Raw genomic sequence first — 13,628 nt, 5'->3', positions numbered from 1 at the left:
GAAAATCTAGTTCTCTAAACTTCTTCATGATGAAAGTGCATACAGCACATCATCCTTGCCTCAGTTCAAATCAATTAACAATTCCTCAGAAAATTAGGACACCCACTTACAAAGAATGTGACCATGTTGGTCTTACAGGTCAGTATTCAGATTGGTTTTCACAAAAAGAGAAGGAACCACTGATGGCTAAGGGGTAAAACAGATTGAAAATGTCTTGTCTATTATCTCTTTGTATTCTTCCCCTCTCACTCTTTCAATAAAAGCCAGAGACATGTGAACAAGTATTTTAACAAACTTTGATGTTCAAATATATACTAATATCTTTACTGTCATGCAAATCATTTCTTGATAATATTTCAAATCCCAGTAGCAAGTTAATTTATCTTAATCAAATATATACAATGATTTCTTACTAAAATTTAAAAACATAACAGTCTATAATAAATACATAAAACAAAGTTAAAAGCAGCCAAAATATTTTGTTCCACATATAAATTCTTCACTACAAGTACAGTCCCTACTTTTACTGATTACTTTTCACATGCCAAGCACTGGATGAAGAAGTGTCTTAATGTAACTGAGAAAGTAAATGGCTCTTACAGACTAGAACCTTTTTCTTAGAAAGAAAATCTAGTTCTCTGAACTTCTTCATGATGAAAGTGCATACAGCACATCATCCTTGCCTCAGTTGCCATTCAAGTGATTAAACAAATTGGTTCACAAAGATCAACCACAAATAACGCTGTTTGTGAAACTTCATTATATATGTGGTCCAGATATTGTTTTACATGACGTAATCTAAAAATATTACTCTAGAGAGACAAAGAGATCATACAAAATAACCTCATAACATTTAAGTGATGTTCAGTGTCACTGATACCTGCAGATTTTACCTCAAGACATATTGGCCTTATTTTTGTGGGGTTTGTTGTAGATTGTTCAAAAAGGATACTTGCTGAGCAGAAAAACCCAGAGTAATTGAAGTACCAAACAAAGGTATGGAGGAACATAATTTTTGTATTCATTTACTTAATAATTTAAATATTATTTGAAATGCCTATGAATTTCTGATTCTTGCAAGTTATAAATATGTATTTTATTTAAAATATAACACGGAATGAGAGTAGTATACAATGAAAGATTTATTAATCAAAAGTTTAATTGTCAAATTTAAAATCTAGGGCTCAATACCAAGTTTAGTAGGACACAGAAAATCACAATTCATGTATTAGGAAGCACATGTCAAGGGGCCATCTACATGGAAGAGTCAATGAAACTGAAGCTAACATAGCAATTAGAAAGCCATAATTCAGAGCTGGGATTTGAGGCCTCAATAGATAAAATATAGAAAGTCTTCAAAAGTAGACATGTTTGAAGAAAGCAGTTAAATAATTAATATCGTTTGATAATTATTCTTACTGGAAGTTAGAAGGTATGAAACATATTTCTTTCACTTTCCCACTTGTAAAGCTTCAATTGGAGATGTCACCATTCCAGTGGAACACAGTGTATCTGAGGGATATGAATTGGATACAATCATTTTAAATTAATGAATTATCTTCTAATATGCAAATTATGGGTACTTTGAGAATGTCTAATTCAAGTGGCCCTGTAGGCAAGTAGTTATATATTCCTTAGATTCAAGGGAGAAATTTGCAATGTTGGAAGTGTTCTGATCTGAGCAGGTTTTCAAGGAGGAGTGATGTTCCACTTTATATTTTATTTTACTATTTATTTGATTATATTTATTTATTTATTTATTTTTGGACTCACCACCTTGCACTTCCCCGGCAGCTACTGTGCCACTGAGATATGTCACTGACTATCAGTGTTCCATTTTAATAGAAGAATGACAATACTGAAGGCTTTGGAGAGACTGGTTATATGTAGAAAAGCAAATGGTACAAAGATTTCCCGGGTCATCAGTATACGAACTAAACTGGGAAGATAGCAAGGATTAGAAACTTCACATTCACCAAGAATGAAAGACTATTTTAAAGTACTGCAAACAATATTAAAATCTAAAAGTTATCAATATGATGACATCACACACATGCCTCTGCAAAAGAAGCCTCAATCAAAACAAAATAGTCTATAAAGAGCCAAAGTTGAAGAATTCGATATCAAGTATGACACATTTTAATCACCTGGAATGAATGAACTAGATTGTTTTCCAAAGTTGTCTGAATGTCTAGCTAATAATGAAATGTCTGCCTGCCTGAAAAGATATAATTTACATAAATTATAAATTTAGGTTAGAGACTCAATAACTGCTACTTATATTGCTTTATGAATATTTATTAGGGAAACATTAATAGAGAATAATCTCTATGCCTCAGCTTCCATATCTATGAATTAAGAGTATAGCCACATTTGCAATATATAGCTTTCACAAATTGCAAAAAGCCACTCTACCTCTTCTGGTTAACAGAAAAACTTTAAGAAACAAACAAAGATTTTAAAAAAAGATGTTTAAAATCTGCCCTGTCTTGATTAGTGAAGACCCAGTAGGTAAGTAAACTCTCCTAGATCTTTTCCTCTCTTATGTCACATTCAAATATTTGTAGACAGGTGACAAATAAGACAAATAAGCTTAATAATTACTTAATGTGTTTTTAATACTGCTCCATATAATTAAAAAAATATGCGTGTTTGGCAAGCATAAGGTCATGAGTTTGATACCTGGTATCAAAAAAGTACAATTCCCAGGCTTCCTATGTTATAGTTTTTGTAATTTATTTCATAAATACTCATAAGGATTACAGAAAAATTTGCAATTATATGTATAAAGAAATGAATAATAGTTAAAAACATTCCAAAAATATGGTAAAGAAATTTCCTATCCAAAATTTTAGTTTGAATTTCTGTACAATCTATTTGAGTCAATTTTTTAAAATTTCTTACCAATACTACTGAAAAATAGCAACGAGAAATAGTATTTTGAAGCATTCCAATATTTGTAAAAAACTGTTCTATCTGATGATGCAAATCTCAAACATTTTTTTCTTTTAAAGTATAGAAATGAGATAAATTATAATTCTGAAAATGTTAAAATACCCATTCATATCTTCATGAAACCCAACATAATTGCAAGTTTGAGATTTTTGTCTAGAAAAAAATCATTCATCAGACAAAGCAGAAGGAAATGTCTTTGAATATCTTCACCATAGACCAACCAAGAAGAATCATCCTTTGACCTCCACCTGATTAGCACCTAAGTGAAGATTCCTGCGTGAAAGGTGCTCACTAAAGCATTTTATTGTTGAAATTATTTTTTAAAAATCTCATCCATGGATAAAGGCAATCACTCAGCAGTGTCTGGATTCATCCTCCTGGGCTCACAGACAATCCAGAACTTTAGGTCATTCTCTTCAGTGCATTCTTGATTGTCTACTTAGTCAGTGTCACCACAAATCTTGGATTGCTTGTGCTAATCCAGGTCAGTCCTCAGCTGCACGCATCCATGTACTTCTTGCTTAGTCACCTGGCTTTCACTGACTTTTGTTTTACCTCCTCTGTCACCCCAAACATGCTGGTAAAGTTCACGTGCATGCATAGTTAAAAGCATGACAGTTTTTGCATGTACCATCCAAGTGTGTTGCTTCATCACATTTTCAGTGTGTGAAATGTACCTGCTCTCCATCATGGACTATGATCACGATGTAGCCATCTGCAACTACCTGCTTTATACTATTTTCATGCCTAGGTGTCATGGTTTGTGTTAGTGGCCCCTGGGCCTCATGCATTTGCATTAAGCATTTATGATTGGTTCATTGTCTAGCATTTGCATTGGGGGAGTGAGTGCTACACCAGCCTCGGGGTAGAGCTAGGATGTAGTGTAGTGGCAGGAAGAAGATGTGTGTCTCTGTTGCAGGTTTCCTTCTTGCTGTTTGCAGCCGCCATGAACTGCGGCCCTCCCATGCCACTCTGCCTTGGACTCAAATGACTATAGACTGAAACCTCCAAAACCCGTAAGAAATAAACCTTTACTTACCCAAAATTGGTCATCAGGTGTTTTTTCCCAGTGATGAATAATAAGTAACTAAGACAGAATTTGGTACTGAGGAGTGGAGTTGTTTGCTATGACTATACCTGACCATGTTTTTCGAGAGGCTTTGGAAATGGCTTGTGAGCAGAGTTTGGAAAGGTTCAGTCATGTTGCCTGCATACATAAGCTGGAGCATCTTAGGCTGTTCTGTAGAGGAAATTCTGGTCAGAGCTCAGGAGAGCAGAAGGCTGATAGAAAGCCCGATGGTAAAAACCAGGGTTGGCAGTTTTCTGCTGAGAAGGACTGCATTGGTTATTGAACTCACCATGATGTGTGTTATGGCTTGGCAGAAAGTTTATCTGCATTTTTTTTTCATGCCCAGAGATTTTGCCTGAGACTGAGATAAAGGGAAATGGAATGATTAATCTGGAAAAAGAAATTTCAAAGCAGTCGAATGTTGAGGCTGTGTCAAGGCTATTGTTGGGGGGCTTTTAGCCATCTTTATGTTGCAAATCAAAAGCAAAGAGCCCAGCAGGATAATGCTGTGAGTTTGGCCAAAGGAAATTTCTAGGAAAGCTGTGTATGTTAAAGACAGAGTTGAGACTTTGATTGCTGTGGAGAAACAGAGATATGCCCCTGGGCATGCCAGGAATCAGCAGGTCTCCACCCTTAGCAGCCCAAAAACCACAAAAATGAAAGAATTTGCTCAGAGGAAAAAGTTTCAGAGAACCATGCTCCAGAATGGTGAAAGAGATCACAAGAAGTTCCAGAATGGTGGTAAATACATTAGGACCCAGAATGGTGGCAACATAGAGAAACTTTTCTTCACATTCAGGTTCACAGAGCCCAGCAATCCAAGCAATCAACCCCTACAGCCAGAAGAGAGAAAAGCCTGGCTGTTGACAGCAAACCTTGGCAGCATTCACGTGGTGCTGATTTTAGGTGCAAGGAAAATGCACAAATTCTGAGGGAAAGACAACTTCCATCTTGATTGCAAAGGGCCTGGGAGGCCAAGCAGTGTGTCCCTGAGAGCACAGTTTGTAAAGAGGTAAGGGTGAACTCAAAGGTGCAGTGGAGACCCCAGAAGTTTGGAAAAGCCAGGAACGTGGATCATCCAGGCAAAGCTTCAAGAAGTCAGCAGAGAGGGTTTAAGAGAGAAGCTGCAGGAGCTGATATCCTTGGAAGTGCCTTGGGGGTGAAGTCATCCAAGCCTTTTGAGGCTTCCACTGTGATAGCTCGGACCCTGGAATAAAACCCAAGGAAGCAAGAAATTAAAATTTGGGGAGCAAAGGCTTTATTTTAGGTCAGGCCTGGCATCAGTCTCCAGGAGCCAATTTGGAGACTGCGCACCTTACAGTTAGAAAGGTTGGGTTTTAAAGCCAAAAACCACAGGAATGTTGTAATCACTGACACAGATAGGTAGCATCTGGACTTTATAGAACTTCCTGTAATTTCCTTGAAGTTAAGCATTACTTAAAGAACAGCACATTTTATCACAGATAGCCGGATGAAGGGTAGGGTAGGGGGTTACAGGAAACTGATACCTAAGGCTTTTACAGCTTTCTCAGGAATTGAAACTTAACCTAGATAGATAGGAAGGGGAATGGGGAGGGGGAGGCAGTAAGACACATACAGAACACAAAATGAGGCACAATGGTTAAAACTAGGTTACAACATTCCCCTCTGATGTTGTGACTGAGGTCAAATCTTGGACCTAATTTTTTAGGATTTTGAGGTATGGGCTGGTAGGCGTGCTGGTGTAACATCATCAACTTTATGCCTTTCAATTGTTGTCTGACATATGTAGCTATTTTATTGAGTATACAAGGACCTTCTGTGACCAGGAGCAGTACTCCTAACAATGGTCCAAGCAAGGGTAGGAGATACGGCAGAATTTCATTTTAGACACTCCATAAAGGGTTGTTATATAGCTCTCTCCTCCTTATAACTAGGTCTTCCTGTAGTCTCTTGATTTTATCTCGGACAATGCCAGACTTATTTACATAAAAGCAGCATCGTTCCTGCAATGCCACACAGATCCCTCCTTATTCTGCTGTTAGGAGGTCTAGTCCCCTTCCGTTTTGGAGAACTACTTTAGCCAACGAGTCTATTTGGTCTAGAATGACCTGAATGGTACTAGATGATGCCTGCACATCACTAACAATCTGGTTGGAAAGTTGGACAGAAACCCCTACACCTGCTGCCCCCATACCTAAGGCTCTTGATATTTCTAGGCCTACCAGTAAAGGGATAAATTGAATTGCCCTCTTTGAGCAGTCTGCAATGTAATCTAAACTAGGAATGGGGACAGGCTCATCCCCAGGTAGGATCTCTATAACAGGCAATAGAACAGCTGTTACACATATCCCTGTCCAGTTAGTTGGGAGGAAAGTATAGGCCATATTTTCTCCACAAATAAATACTTGTCCTTTGGTGGAATAAAGGGAGGTAGTCCAGTTAACTATGGAACTACAATTAGTAAATGCAACAAACCCCACATCAGTTTTGGAAGTATCATTATGAAAACCTCCTTGGAGACAGAGAGAGTACTTGAAGCCTACTGGTTGTACTCTAAAGGGGGGGGGGAACCAGCACTACAATTTAAGTAATCTTGTTCCTCCAGCATAGTCAGAGAAACATTGGTGGGGATCTCATGGGGCTTGGGGGAGCCCTGTGTCATGCATAACCAGCAATTCTTCAGCCAAAGTTAGGTTGGAAGCATTTAAGGCTTTATGAGTGGCCTCTAGAATATCAGAAGTTTGAGCATCCAGATCAACTCCCCGCAATTTAAACAGCATCAAGGGGTGCTAAGGTATCTGGGGAAACATAATTTTTACTAGCTTCTTGACTCGTTCCTCAACCATGAGTATTTTGATCTTATCTTGTGGGCCACCCCCATCAGACACATGTATAGGGGCCACCCTGTCCCAGCACACTGACTTACCAACCATGTCAAGACATGAGGCTTGGGCACACTTTGAACTTCCTATTACTGTTGGATTGGTGGACCAGTCACCTATAACACTTTCAGCCCTTGTCCTCAAAAACCTCAGCAGTGAAGTAAGTTTTGCTATCTATGCCTATACATTCTTGTACAGAGTCATAGCAGGAGGAACGCATTTCTGAATACTAAGAACAATTCTGAGGGCATGGCCCTGGCTGGCTACCTTTGTTAGGTATCATGCAGGGCTTTAACATACACATCCAACTTTTAGTCAAACCCCCTGTAACTGAGGGTATAGCAACAAGGAATGTTAACTTGTCCCCACAATCTGTCCGAAGACTGTTATGTATACAATTTATCATTTGTGTGGGAAGGATCTTGATCCTTGTTTCCTATTGTATGTATAATTGTCCCCCCAGTTGGTGTCTTTACCTTTAGTAATATAGCCGCCTCCACAATCACAAGGGTTTCAATACAAAGATCTTAACAATTGTTCTTTGCTCACAGGGGGACCAAAGCCACCGTGCAAGGTCAGCATTAATATTATTAAAATCAAAGCAAGCAAGCTAAAACAGTTCATGACTGGCATAATCTAACTATGCTTTAGTCAATTTTAGCTTTAAGGGGTTACTAGTCTGCTGTATTGTCCACTGAGTATGTCCCTCCTTGTCTGCTCTTTCCAGTGGTTTTTCATGAGTGTAGTGAATCCACGCAGTTTTTCCTGCTACCTTGATGGCAGTAGGGGTACTGAGCACCACAGTGAAAGGTCCTTCCCAGCAGGGTTTGAGGGAGTCACGGTGGTGACATTGCACCAAGACTGGAGTCTCTGGCTCAATCGGCACCTTGAGAGGTGTCTCTGAAGGCAGATCCAGGTGTTTTTGTCTAAACAGCTGGTGGATTGAAATCAACATTGGTTGGAGAGTCTGCCGGGACTTAATGAGATCTTGATTAGTTATTTTAGCTAGTTTATTTTCTGACAATCTTGGAACCAATGGCGGGGACCTCCCAAACATGGCTTTAAAGGGGGAAATTACAGAAACATATGGGGTACATCTAGCTCTTAACAGTGCAAAGGGAAGAAGGCTCACCGAATTATCCCCAGTTTCTAAAGACAGCTTAGCTAAAATGTCCTTGAGAGTTTGGTTCATACGTTCTACTTGCCATGAGTTTTGTGGTCGATAGGCACAGTGGGGTTTTTCAATTAATCTTTAATGCCTGGACTAACTTTTGAGTGACTTGGGCTATGAAAGCCATTATCGGACTCCATTGATAGTGGGAGGCCAAATCAAGGTATGATCTCATGCAATAGCTTTTTAACTGCCACTAAGGCTGACTCAGACTTAGTAGGGAAGGCCTCTACCCAGGCAGTGAAGGTGTCTACTAATACCAAGAGATAGTGGTGCCACTGTAAACCAGGCTTTACCATGTCTGTGAAGTCTACTTCCCAATGTTCTCCTGGAACAATTCCTTGATGTTGGGTGGTCTCCAGCATAGAGCTCTTGGTTGAGTTGACTAAGGAGCACTGTGGGCGTCTGGAGCTCAAAGAGGTGGTCAGTTTGCAGAGTTTTTTGAACAAAAAAACAAGTTCTGAACAATTTCACAAGTTTAGTTCCCCCTAAATGGGTAGTCTGGTGAGCCCGGTGTAACAGCTCTCACCCTAGTGCCTCTGGTAACAGTACTGGTTTATGGGGTAACTGGTATCAGCCCCCTGGGGTGGGGGACTTTGCTCCAAGTTGAAATGCTAACTGCAGGTCTTTCTTTGTGTAGACTGGTTCTGACAAGGTCGCAGGGACTAGCATCAGAGCAGTTACTTCCTGGGTTGGCCCCTCTGATGAGGTTGCTATTTTTTGAGTGGCTTGATCTGCCAAACTGTTTCCTAAGGTGACAGTGTCATCTTCTGTTTGGTGAGCCTTGTAATGAACAATAGCAACTCGTTGAGGAACCAGACAGCTACCAGCAAGTCTAGAACCTGTGGAGCATTTTTAATCTTAGTCCCAGCTGAGGTTAAGAGACCTTGCTCCTGATAGTTGGCTCCATGTACGTGTACAGTAGCAAAAGCATATCTACAGTCAGTATAGATGTTTACCCTCTTTTCTGTGACTAGTAGTAGTGCCTCAGTCAAAGCAACGAGCTCTGCCTTTTCAGCAGAGGTGCCAGGCTCTAACTGCTTAACCCAGAGTACCTCTTTTTTGGTGGTCACTGCTGCCCTGGCCACTCATTTGCCATTCAGGATGAAGCTGCTTCCATTGATGAAATAGTTGTCGGCATTTCCCAAAGGCTAGTCGGTAAGATAAGCCCGTAGGTTCTGCTGCAGTTCGAGGATGTCAGCCCACTCATGGAGAGGTGTCCTTTGTTCCTCCAGGTTGTTATCAGGCATAAGGGTGGCTGGGTTTAAAGCTGAAGAAGTCTTGAATATCACTGACTCTGGGTCTAGAAGCAGGGCCTAACAGAGTAGAATTCTGGCGTTCGAGAGCCACTTTTCAGGAGGGGTTTTGATAAGAGTCTCTAAACTGTGGGAGGTCACTACAGAAATCTTCTGTCCAAAAGTGAAGGTTTTTTTTTTTTTTTTAATCTCTTTAAGTAACATTGCCACAGCAGCTAGGATTCTCAGGCAGGGAGTCCATCCTCCTGTCACCAGATCAAGTCTTTTGGAAGGTAGGCTATAGACCTCTTTTAAGAGCCAGTGTCCTGGGTTAGGACTCCTTTGGCAATGCCCTTGAGTTTATCTATGAACAAGGTGAATGGCTTGGTAACATCAGGGAGTCCCAGGGCTGGGGCCTCTGTCAGGCCCACTTGAGCTGCTGGAAGGCTCATTCACATTTATCAGTCCAGTTCAGTGAGTTTTGAGTTTCTCGCTTACAGGAGTCATATAGAGGTGAGCTTTTCAGTAAAATTTAGCCTACAGGATCCAACTGCTTTTCTCTCATAGAGCAATTTTAACACCTTGGTTATCTTTTTGTTGGTAGCTTCTTGTAAATTCTCACAGTTCTCAAAGACCTTTTGTGCTATCTCTATTAACTGGCTGGGGGTATTTTTTCAAATCTCTCGAACTTTGCAATTTTCATCTAACATGTGGGGCCGACTGAGTTGCAAAGAGAACAACTGGTGATACTGAGGGAAACCTCTTACCTCTGGCTGTTCAATCGGGTTGGGACAAAAGGATAACATGATTTTGGCATTCTGGATCAGAGAGCAGGCTTTATCTGATGGCACACCGCTTTTTGTCTCAGGGTGTCACGTGGCAGGCCATCATTTTACTGAAATTACATTCTTAACAAAAAAAGAGGGCTTTTTCATAGGTAACAAAATTGTGCTGCATAATCTCCCAGAAGTTCATAGCACATGCAAGAACTTATCTCTAGTATCACTTATAATCTCAATTTGATGTAAACATTTTGTAGCAAATGTTTACCAATCTTATGAATAAATCTGCCAAGACTGATCTAATATTGTCAAATTCTGAACATATTTACTTCTTGTCAAACCTATTATTTGCAGTACTATAAACCAAGACAAATAAAATTTACATCCTCTTGAGCTTGCTACAACTTACAGTACACGCCCCCCCAAGTTGAGCATTTATCTTCTTCCACATTCTGGCACAGCCAGACATTTTTACTTGAAGACAAAACCACTTTCTTTGTCCCTCTTTTTCTTACTATTACCAGTCAATTACCTTTCCTCTCACTTCTCAGACAGCATTAAAACGCTCAACAAAACCCTTGAAGTCACCTTTTAGTAGTCTAAAACATACTTAATTATTTTATGTCTTTTTACTGCATGAAAATGCTGTATTTAAAAAAAAACTGTAACTTTTTAACTGGCTCAAATATAGTATGACCTGGTTTTCAAATATAGTATGGCCACTTGGTAAAGTTGACATGATTCTTAAAAACCATAAATATACATATATATGTGCACATATGTTTACATTTTAACCAGAAAGAAAAATACTCTTTTTAAAAAGCGTGCCGAGTTTGCAAGTTATCAATTTAGGACTAAAACATTAAACAAGACACCACAACATTAAAGACACAAACAAAGGTTGCTTCGTGCACAGTTTGGTGAGCTAAAGGAAATAATTCTCTATTATGAACCTTGATAATAAGCCATATGGATCCTGGAACAGAAAGGGGCAGCAAGCCCCTAAGTTATTAACAAATTTAAACAGGCAGACAATTCTAAAGTACAAAAACACTGAACATAAATATCTAAATCTCTTTGTCCATTTTGGGCTCGTAGAAGGGGTTTCTAGGAGAGAATGTTCTGTTAGATTTGGGGTAAAAAAAGGAGAACAATTAGAACAACTGGACACACAAATAGACATACAAGACAAGACAAGCTGCAGCAAAATGGCCTTTGCTCAAAATTTGGTCAAATTTTGGAATCTGGAGGAATTAACAAATTAACGAACAGAGCGATTCCCCACCCAGGGCAGAGTCAGAGATGAACGAAATTCTTCCTGAAAACTGCCCAAAAAAACAATTAACTCTGTCCTCGGGAGGTCTCTGCTTCCCAAATTGAGGGTGTCTCCTGCCCAAGAGTACAAACTGACCGTGGCCCAAACAAACTCTCTAGAGTACTTACTTTTAAATGTTCAGAAATGAGTCTGGGGTCTTGCTTCCATCCTGGACGACCCCAAATGTGATAGCGCAGACCCCAGAATAAAACCCAAGGAAGCAAGAAATTAAAATTTGGGGAGCAAAGGCTTTATTTTAGGCCAGGCCTGGCATCACAGTCTCCAGGAGCCAATTGGAGACTGCACGCCTTACAGCTAGAAAGGTTGGGTTTTAAAGCCGAAAACCACAGGAATGTTGTAATCGCTGACACAATTAGGTAGCATCTGGGCTTTATAGAACTTCCTGTAATTTCCTTGAAGTTAAGCATTACTTAAAGAACAGCACATCTTATCACAGATAGCCAGATGAGGGGTAGTGTAGGGGGTTACAGAAAACTGATACCTAAGGCTTTACAGCTTTCTCAGGAAATTGAAACTTAACCTAGATAGATAGGAAGGTCAAAGGGGAGGAGGAGGCAGTAAGACACATGCAGAACAGAAAATGAGGTGCAATGGTTAAAACTAGATTACAACATAACCAGATTCCTTCAAATGCTGAGCATTAAACTCTAGAAATTAATGTTCACCCTGCTGGATGTTGGATTTGCTTTGTTTCCAATGCTTTATATTCCACTGTTTGTAACATTTGAAATGGCAATATTTATCTTGTGCCTTTGCATTTCAGAAATGTTTAAACTTGTTACATTTGTACAAGGGATTACAGTTAAGAGTTCACCATAGATCTTGAAGGAGACTTGGGACTTGGAGTATTCAGCAATTCTGAAATTGTTAGGACTGGGAACTTTTGTAAGTGGATTAAATTTCTTTTGTATAAAAGATATACATGAGTCCTGGAGGCCAGGAGTGGAATGCCATGGTTTATGTCTTTGCCCCCTAGGCCTCATGCATTTGCATTGTACATTTGTGATTGGTTCATTGTCTAGCTCTTGGATTGGGGGAATGAGTGCTACAGCAGCCTAGGGGTGGAGCTAGGATGACATGTAATGGCAGGAAGAAGGTGAGTGTCTCTCTTGCTGGTTTCCTTCTTTTTGTTTGTGGCCAACATGAATGTAGCCCTGCCATGCCACCCTGCCTTGGAGCCAACTCACTATGGACTGAAACCTCCAAAACCTGTAAGAAATAAACCTTTCCTTTCCCAACTTTGGTCATCAGGTATTTTGTCTCAGTTACGAGTAAAACGTAACTAATACACTAGGAGACAGTGTGTTCATATGATCTCTGGCATGTTCATGTATGCATCCACTGTGGGTCTTGTTCAGACTGTGGCAATGTTGTGACTGTCTTTTTGTGACTCCAAGATGGTCATCCATTTCTACTGTGTTGATGTTCCCTTAATTGCTTTGGCCTTTTCTGACTCTCACATCGAAAAGTTCATGTTGTTCATCATTGCAGGCTTCAATACCCTTTGCTCTACAATTATCATTGGCATTTCTTATTCTTTTATCATCTTTGCTGTCCTGAGGATTCATTCTTTTGCACAAATCCAGATAGAATTTTCTACTTGTGCCTTTCACCTGACCTACATCCCAGTATTTTATGGGGCAATTATCTTTATTACCTGCAATTTAAATCAATCCACTCTCTGAACAGAGATAAAATTTCTTCTATGTTTTATGTGATAGTGATTCCCATGTTAAACCCACTGATCTATATATAGCTTAAAGAATCAGGAGGCAAAGAATACTCTGAAGAAAATTATACAAAAGGTGGGTCTTGTGTAGATTTGCAATTTGGAAAATGATTCTGAGCACAGTATTCACCATGAATATGTCCATGCACTATGTGTCATCCCCAGTTTTTCATTTTCAGGAATTCTTTTCAAGCATCATTTTTTAAATGTGAAGTTGATGAGATTTTCCTGGCAACCGGAAAATGAGGATAGGGAGAGAAGGGCTGGGGCCCCAGTATTCCTATGTGGGTCATGGCCCACATGAGCTGGATTATTTCCCTCAAGCCCTACCCCCTTGAGATTTTGCCACCTCCCTAGGCATCACAAAAAGTGCCTTTGGGGAATGTTCCATATACAAACTATAGGAAGAACAATAAGAATGCATTTTTTCACCACTGCTGTTTTCACAGAATATTATCTTTCATATTACAAGTATATAAATAATGTA

The 13,628-nt window shown here is 39.6% G+C and overlaps 1 pseudogene; it reads left to right on the top strand.

The window, feature by feature from the left end:
* Positions 1-3,290: 3,290 nt before the first annotated feature.
* Positions 3,291-13,232, top strand: LOC106026195 (olfactory receptor 5AL1-like; annotated as a pseudogene).
* Positions 13,233-13,628: the final 396 nt, after the last annotated feature.

Source organism: Cavia porcellus, unplaced genomic scaffold, assembly GCF_034190915.1.
Source record: "Cavia porcellus strain 051 isolate PalLab524CR breed Dunkin Hartley unplaced genomic scaffold, mCavPor4.1 scaffold_19, whole genome shotgun sequence".
NCBI lineage: Eukaryota > Metazoa > Chordata > Mammalia > Rodentia > Caviidae > Cavia > Cavia porcellus.
The sequence above is the reverse complement of the archived record's forward strand: the minus strand, read 5'-3'. Positions and strand labels throughout refer to the sequence as shown.